The sequence below is a fragment of the Nicotiana tabacum genome, chromosome 4 (genome assembly GCF_000715075.1).
Source record: "Nicotiana tabacum cultivar K326 chromosome 4, ASM71507v2, whole genome shotgun sequence".
Classification (NCBI taxonomy): domain Eukaryota; kingdom Viridiplantae; phylum Streptophyta; class Magnoliopsida; order Solanales; family Solanaceae; genus Nicotiana; species Nicotiana tabacum.
This window is the reverse complement of record NC_134083.1, coordinates 90,972,246-90,982,106: the sequence shown is the minus strand read 5'-3', so window position 1 is coordinate 90,982,106 and position 9,861 is coordinate 90,972,246.

Below are 9,861 nucleotides of genomic sequence, written 5' to 3'. Positions count from 1 at the left end.
TTGGGTCATCACATTCTCCACCTCTAAAACAAACGTTCGTCCTCGAACGGAGTTAGAAAAAGTACCTAAGCTGGTGAATAAGTGTGGATAACAGCTGCGCATATCATGCTCGGTCTCCCAAGTCGCCTCCTCGACCGGATGACCCCTCCACTGAACCTTCACGGAAGCAATGTTCTTTGACCTCAGCTTTCGAACATGCCTATCCAAAATAGCCATTGGTTCCTCAACATAAGATAGATCCTTGTCCAACTGAACCGAACTGAAGTCTAACACATGAGATGGATCGCCGTGATATTTTCGAAGCATGGAAACATGGAATACCGGATGAACTGCAGAGAGACTAGGTGGTAGTGCAAGTTTGTAAGCCACCTCTCCAACTCTCTCAAGAATCTCAAAAGGCCCAATATTCCTAGGGCTCAAATTGCCCTTCTTCCCGAATCTCATCACACCCTTCATAGGTGAAATCCGGAGCAATACCCGCTCACCAACCATGAATGCAACATCACGAACCTTCCGATTTGCATAACTCTCCTGTCTAGATTGGGCTATACGAAGTTAATCCTGAATCAACTTAACCTTTTCCAAGGCATCCTGAACCAAGTATGTACCCAATAGCCTAGCCTTGCCCGGTTCGAACCAACCCACTGGGGACCGGCACCGCCTACCATACAAGGCCTCATACGGAGCCATCTGAATGCTTGACTGGAAACTGTTGTTGTAAGCAAACTACGCAAGTGGTAAGAACTGATCCCAAGCACCCCCAAAATCTATCACACACGCATGAAGCATATCCTCCAGTATCTGAATAGTGCGTTCGACTGCCCGTCCGTCTGAGGGTGAAATATTGTACTCAACTCTACCCGAGTACCCAACTCACGTTGTACTGCCCTCCAGAACAGTGATTTAAACTGCGTACCCCGGTCAGAGATGATAGATACCGGTACGCCGTGAAATCTGATAATCTCACGAATATAGATTCGAGCCAACTGCTCGGAAGAGTAGGTAGTCATCATAGGATTGCAATAAGCTGACTTGGTCAATCTATCCATAATCACCCAAGCTGCATTGAACATCCTATGAGTCCGTGGGAGCCCAACAACGAAATCCATAGTGATCCTCTCCCATTTCCATTCTGGAATCTCTAACTTCTGAAGCAATCCACTCGGTCGTTGATGCTTATATTTCACTTGTTGACAATTTAGACACCGAGCTACATACTCCACTATGTCTTTCTTCATCTTCCTCCACCAATAATGTTGCCTCAAGTCTTGCTACATCTTCACAGCACCCGAATGTATGAAGTACCGCGAACTGTGAGCCTCCTGAAGAATCAATTCACGAAAACCATCTACATTAGGCATACATAGCCTGCCCTGCATCCATAATACACCGTCATCTCCAATTGAGACTTCTGTGGCATCACCGTGCTGAACTGTATACTTAAGGACAAGCAAATGGGGGTCATCATACTGACGCTCCCTGATACGATCATAGAGAGAAGACTGAGAAACCACACAAGCCACAACTCGACTCGGCTCGGAAACATCCAATCTGACAAACTGGATGGCCAAGGCCTGAATATCCAAGGCCAGAGGCCTCTCTGCTACCGGTAAATATGGTAAGCTGCCCAAACTCTCCGCCTTACGACTCAAGGCATCGGCCACTATATTGGCCTTCTCAGGATGATAGAGAATGGTGGTATCATAATCCTTAAGCAACTCCAACTATCTCCGCTGCCGTAAAATTAAGATCCTTCTGTTTAAACAGATGTTGTAGACATCGGTGATCGGTGTAGACCTCACAATGGACACCGAACAAATAATGTCGCCAAATTCTTCAAGGCACGAACAATAACTGCTAACTTAAGGCCGTGGACCGAAATTGTTTTTCTCATGTACCTTTAACTGTCTGGACGCGTAGGCAATCACCCTACCGTCTTGCATCAACGTCGCGACGAGACCAATATGTGACGCGTCACAATACACAGTATAAGACCTTGAACATGTAAGTAATACCAATGTTTGTGTGGGAGTCAAAGTGATCTTGAGCTTCTGAAAGCTCAACTCACACTCGGCTGACCCTATAAATGGGGCACCCTCTTGGATCAATTTGGTCTTAATAGTTGTTCATAATCAATTACAGAATCGTCATTTAACCTCATGTTAACAAAAATATCATTGCAAACCTTCACAATACTGATAACTGGATGCGAGGCATGAAGACCTCATAATTATTTACCCGAATTAACGAGTCACATTTAACGCCACCTAGGCGGGCACCTACCTCGTAGGTTAAAAATTAATAATTACAACACGAATTTGACAACTATGCACAGAAAATTTCATAAAAGAATTTTCAAATAAGCCGAACAGGCATGACTCCCTATTAGTACTATAGTACAAATTTAATTTCACAAGGGATAACTTAAACACAAAAATTTTCCTCACAAGGATCTCGTCCTTATATAACTTCCACCGAAGCTCGTAGCCCGATTTAAACATATCAATTTATATAAAAATATGAGGATCTCATCCTCAGTTCTGAATCACAAGTAATATGCACATCGTGCCAATTGAAAATTTCCATTTTTTCCTTTTAAATAATTTCGGTTACACCAAATCACAACACATAATGAACCCCACACCGGTAGGGCATATAATTCGCAATTTGCAATTATTTATTCGGAATTTACATCAAAATTTACCGAAATGAGTAACAGAAAGCCACATTTAGCCTCGCAGCTCTTATTAGTGACCAACACGAAATGATAGGCGTAGTTATCTCCATAAAATATCCCAACAGGGGTAAACACATAAGTAGATTATAGAATTATGAAGCTCACTCATAAGTGGAGCACAATAGGAGGACTCGTTTCGATACTGAGAACCGAAACAAGTTAAGAAAATTATTCATTTATATTAAATCGAGGTCGTACCTGTAACGACACCATCTTATGTAGCGACCTCCGCCATACCGTAAAACAAATATATCAACGGCTGGGTCTCCACCTCTAGGACGCCTTCTACCCGTCTATCCTCCACTCCTAACTGGTCGTGTGGGTGGTGTAGTAACTGCAATGAGGCACGTAGCTTGAGTGCTTTGATGAAATAAGTCTCTCCCAAGTTTGGGACAATTTTCTCATGATGTGCCTAGTATCACCGTATTCATAACAACCCTTTTGCGGGTTAGGCTGCTCATACTGGAGCACCCCGAATAATCCGATGTGCGAACTGGGCTGTCCGACTGCCCGAGCCCCCTCCATAATGATTTATACTTGCATAGTAGAATCCACTGAATCCCCCAGAACCTCGAGATGTCTTGGTCTCCTTAGTTTCCTTTTTTCCTCACCCCGAACACATTCTAATATCTTGGTAATTTGTAAAACTAGCAGAAATGAACTATCAGCTTGCAGCTCCCGAGTTGTACAAAATTTTACGATCATAATTGAGTCCTTTAATGAGTCTATGGACTCGCCCTCTAGCTGTAGGAATCAAAGTAGGAGTATGACGGGCTAACTTATTGAACTTGATGGCATATTCTGACATCGTCAATGGTGACATGACGCAACCGTTCAAACCCTATGCGCCACGCATTACGGAGAGTCCAGAAAACAAACTCTTTCAAAAGCATTTCTGAGAACTGAGCCAAGTGGGCGGTGTTGCATTGGCTGGTCTGCCCTCTTCATAGGCTTGCCACGAACACCGGTGGAGAATTATCTCTCCCAAGGCAAATTTCTTCTTTTGTTATGCTGACTCAACACTGTTGAGTTGACCCATTTCTTAACATACTCTTCGATTCTTCCTTGGGGTAACCTTTACCCCTATTTATACAAAACGATCACAAAAGTAGAGCTCCATAGAGACAAATCTTGGCACGAACCACATAGTCCAGAATCTCATCAACAACTGCACTTTCTCCAAAGCACCCCAAAATCCGCAACCGTGACGTCCACGCTGAGTAGACCTTCTGTAAATTTAGAGTTGTTTCTATAACTCCTTTGGTACTGAAGTATAGGATTATTAAGGAGGCAGACATACCGCAAGTCCCAACCTTATCCTCTATAAAATCTCAGGCCGTAAACATGTGTAAAGTTTAGGGAACCTTTCAGTACCACATATATACATTTCAGGCCAAAACTGATATAATACATGACCCCGCAATCCACCCATTGATAGTGGACGGCGTGAAGTCATAGGTCACAACGTCCGATGATCCACAATAATAACCTTCACAGCTCGTATAAATCAACTAGACGCCAATATCCGTTGCACCCCGCACATGATTCACTAGGTGATCTCTCAATATGCCCGCATCTTCAGTCGGAAACACACATTAAGGCAATGTTTGAGCATCTCTAGCTCCCTCGTAGTCCATCTACGGCATCACGAACCATCGACGTACAACTGATACCGAGTGCGCAATGTCATACACGAGTGGATACAAAGGAATATGGGATATATGTTTTAAGCTAAATCAATGCCGCACGATAAGGAATCAAAGAAGTGAATATTTTCCTAACAGTTCCATAGCCTACCGAAGATAAGTATAGACGTCTCCGTACCGATCCACAAAACTCTACTAAACCTGCTTGTGACTCATAACACCTATGAGCCTAGAGCTCAGATACCAACTTGTCACGACCCCAAATTCCCTCCGTAGGATGTCGTGATGGCACCTAGTCTCTAAGACTAGGTAAGCCTATCAATGCGGAATAATAATAAATATCTGAAATAAATAAACTATAATTCAAACAATTTCAACTCCCAAAACTCGGTAGAAATAAGTCACAAGTTTCTAAGAATTTATCCTCGTTGTCTCTATATAACAGAGTCTAAAGAAAATAAGAAAGCAACATAACAAGAATAGAAGGGGACTCCGGAGTCTGCGGGCGTTGACAGATATACCTCGAAGTCTCCTCGTACAGCTAGTTTTCTGATGCGTGGTCTGATAAGATGTACCTGGATCTTCACAAAAAGATGTGCAGAAGCGTATTATGAGTACACCACAGCGATACCCAGTAAGTGCCAAGCCTAACCTCGGTAGAGTAGTGACGAGGCCAGGTCAGGCCCTACTAGAGAATAAATAATGGCATGGTAAAATGTTTAAACAATATTATAAGATAAAATGACAATGGAAATGAATCAAGTAGTATGTCACATTTAATTACATCAAATAATGGCAAATAAATACCTCGTGGAAACAAAACAGAATTCTTTTTAACTTTACGAAAATCACACAATAATCAAAGGCAACTGCGGTCATAAATCAATATCAACAAGGGCACTCCCGAGGTACCGCCTCATAGTCCCAAATCATAAAAAAATTCACAATATCTCATTTCCTTATCTCACCGCGGGAGCCTTCACAATTTATTTGAAAGAAAATATTTTTCCCGAAATAGCATCCCGCGCTTTAGCCATCCTTATCACACCGCATGACTTCTAGTAGTTCCCCCTACAAGCCACGCGTATCAAGCCACCCTTATCTCACCGTATGCGTTTCAATACCCAGACCTTATAGCACCGCATGCGTATCAATATCACAATATATCACAATTTGCACCTCAGGTGCTCAAATAATTTAACTTGCCAAAATAATTCATCAACAATATTGTTCCACAATAAAGATCTCACGACTCATATCAAAATAACTTAACAATAATATTTTTTCACAATAAAGAGCTCACGGCTCATGTCAAAATAATTCAACTATAATATTTTTCCACAATAAAGAGCTCACTGCTCCATCACAATGAGTACGAAAATCTTACAAAAATATTCAGGAGTAAATAATTCAGGAAAATAATATTTTAAAATCTTTAATACGTTGCTTCAATATCAACTTTAAAAATGTCAAATACTTCATATTAATAATATTTAATTTAAAGAAAATCAACCTTCAAATAATGCACAAAATAAAAGAAATCAAGTTCCATATCTAGTCATAATTAATTTGATACAGTCAACAAAAATTATAGTAATCAATTTCATAAGAAAATATTACATTTTCAATAAAATCCGAAATTAGCTCAAAATTTGCCCGTGGGGCCCACATCTCGGAATCCGACAAAACTTACAAAATCTGACAACCCATTCAATTACGAGTCCACCCATACCTATTTTTATAAAATTCCGATAACAACTCGACCTCCAAATCTTAAATTTTCGTTTTTGGAAGATTTTGCAAAAATCTTGATTTTTCTTCCATAAATTCACGGATTCATGATGTAAATGAGTATGGAATCATGAAATATAATCAATATAGGATAAGGAATACTTACCCCAATATTTTTCCGTGAAAATCGCCCAAAAATCGCTCAAGAACCGTGCTCCAAAAATCCAAAACGAAATGAATGAAATGACCATTTTTGGTCCTTAGGTTTCTGCCAATCCGTCACTAATAGTTCATTTTTCGTCACTAAAAGTCTACTAAAAACTACTCTACCGGCCTTCCTTCAACCGATCATAACTTTATGTACAAATGTCCAAATGATGAATGGTTTAACTTTCTGGAAACTAGAATCAAATGACTACAACTTTCATATTTTGAAACTTTTCCGATTTCTTATGAATTGCGAGATATAAGCTTCCAAATTTGGCTCCACGCACCAAAACGTTCTGCCGAATTTTCTGCAAATTTCCAGCAACCCTCTTTGTCCGAAATCCATTCCGTTTACCTTCCGAAATCCACCCGAGACCCTCGGGACCTTAATCAATTATTCCAACATATCTCAAAATACAATACGAACTTAGTCGAGGCTTCAAACCACACCAAACAATATCAAAACGATGAATCGCACTTCAAATCAAAATCTATGAACTTTGAACTTTCAAATTCTATGTCTTGTGCCGAAACACATCAAATCAATTCGGAATGACTTCAAATTTTTCGCACAAGTCATAAATGAAATAACAGACCTATTTAAATTTCTAGAATCGGATTCCGACCTCGATATCAAAAAGTCAACCCCCCGGTCAAACTTCCCAAAATTTCAACTTTTGGCATTTCAAATCTAATTCCACTACGGACTTCCAAATAAAATTCTGATCATGCTCCTAAGTCCAAAATTATCATACGAAGCTGTTGGAATCATCAAAAATTTATTCTGGGGTCGTTTGAACATAATTTGACTCCGGTCACTCTTTGAACTTAAACTTTTAATTTTTTTATCAAAATTCCATATCTCGGGCTAGGGACCTCGGAATTTGATTCCGGGCATACGCCTAAGTCCTAAATCATGATACGGACCTATCGGAACTATCAAAACACTTATCCGAGTCCGTTTTATCAAAATGTTGACCAAAATCTACTCAGTAGAGTTTTAAAGCTCTAATTCACATTTTAATTCATTGTTCACCTGAAAACTTTCCGAAAAATTTTACGGACTGCGTATGAAAGTCGAGGAATGATAAATAGTGCTTTTCGAGGTCTTAGAATACAAAATTAATTATTAAATTTAAAGATGACATTTTGGGTCATCACATGATCCCCCTATAGAAGGTCCGTTGAATCAAGGCCTCGGCCATATCATTGTTCGGGCATTCTTTGACCATGGTGCGATATCTTTCCCAAATCTCGTGCAATGGATCATTGGGCTCTTGCTTGAAAGCTAAAATTTCATCCCTTAGTGTAGCCATGTGCCCCGGAGAGAAGAATTTTGCAATGAACTTCTTGGCCAACTCATCCCAAGTGTGGATGGAATGATTGGGCAATCTCTCTAACCAGTCCAAAGCCTTTCCCCATAGAGAAAAGGGAGACAGCCTTAACAGCAGTGCATCCTCGGTGACATTTGTTTTCTTGCTCCCCAACAACTATCGACAAAACCCTTACGATGCTTGTAGGAATTTTGGTGTGGAGCTCCGGTGAAGAAACCCCGCTGCTCAAGCAGTGTAAGAATCACGTTGGTAATTTGGAAGTTGTCCGCCCTAATCCGGGGCGGAACGATTGCACTTGCATAGCTCTCATTTGGCAACACCCGGTGCGCTGCTCTTGGTGGAGGTGGGGGAGGGTTTGGGACATTATCTTGAGGCGGTCGGCCTCGCATGTTTACTTGAGGCTCAGGATGAACCTCGTCCACTTGATCATCATCTACCTCCTCCCCCAATGGTAAATTTCTGAGGGGCTCGTTGTTAAGGGCCATTTTGTACCTAAAAGCAATTCACAAACAAAATTAGTGACTCGGAAGGAAAGAAAGACAAAACACACAAATACCTAGATATATAGATAAATCTATTTAACTCCCCGGCAACGACGCCAAAAATTGATCGAGTCCAAGCCTACACTATTATTGAGTAGCGAGGGTGGTCGATGCAGTTTTAACCCAACTAGGTCGGGATCGAATCCACAAGGAGTTAATGTTTGGAATCAGGTTCATATCTAAGCTCGATGCGAGTTTTGAATCTAATTACACTTGCACAAGTTTGGATTTGATTTCTATTTCTAACTTTACTCTAAATATTGCAATAATTGAAACTAAGGACAATATTTTTGTTGTTGTTTTTCAAATGTTTAAAGAGACTAGGGTAGTGACTTCTACCTAGGTGGATATCTAACGGGTAGCAAAATCTAGGGCAAGCTTGATTAGTTGGGATTGTAATATAGCTATCACACCAGGGTACTCACTCTATACCTCTTGGTAGTTTGAGTGACTTTGCCAAATTTGGCTTTCTCAAGTCCAAATAGGTATTCATGCAAATCAAGTGATATTAGCTCAAGTTGGGTATTACTATCTCTATGTTTAACCCTTTAATTGGGGCTATCAATTTCTTGAGTTCACCCCAATTCCTTGTTAACCTAGTTTTCCTAGACTTAGTCCCTCTTTCTCAAGTAGAGACTAAGTCATAAAGGCATGAATCAATGTTTGCAACCATTAATTCTTGAGTTCTAGCAAGAACTAGGCTAAATATCACTAACCCATTCACATTCAAGCCCTAAAATCAAATACCCATTAAATATCCACACTAGGGTTGGGTCACAATGGGTTTAACCTCATGGAAATAACAGAAAGTAAAGATGAAATGAAGATAAAATCCATAATATTAATTTGTGGAATGAAAATCTAATGTTAAGAAGTGAATCTAGTACAAAATTTCCGAAAACAAAAAAGTCAGTCGTCTCAGGTGCTCATACAAAATATAACATCACTTAAAAATGACAAAAACTTCTATTTATACTAAGCTGAAAATATCTGACAAAAATACCCCTGCGGAGGTTGTGCTACCGCGTAATTCTGAGTGCGGCCGCACTCTTGATTTCACGCTGCATAATTCTGATGCGGTGCGCGTTCTTCTCTTTTGGATCTGGGTTGAGCTGAACTTTTACGGACCGCATAATTCTAAGTGCGGCCGCGCTCCAGATTATGCGGCCGTATAAAAGTGATGCGGTCCGTACTTGATTGAGTTTGTCTTGAAATCAACTCTCTGATTCTTCATCTTGCGGACTGCATAATTTCGATCGCGGCCGCACAAGGAACTTCCGCGACCGCACAATTCTGGTGCGGTCCACACTTCTCTCTTTTGCTCAAGTTGTCAGCTCTCTGAATCTCAGTCATCGCGGTCCGCGTAATTTCAATTGCGGCCGCACATAGACTTTCGCGGCCGCACATTTCTGGTGCGGTCCGCGCTCATCATTTAGCCCAAAATCACACTCTCTGAATCTCCTTCTTGCGAACCGCATAATTATGATTACGGCCGCATCATGGCTTTCGCGGCCGCACAATATTTGTGTGGTCCGCACTTCAGACCTCTTTGCCCAGCCTTGGTTTTTGTTCAACTTTCAACTCCTTTGTGAGTTGATTTTGATTCCTTTAGCTCATTTTTAACAATTCCTGCAAGCAAAGCATATTTCATACGCAAGTAAAAG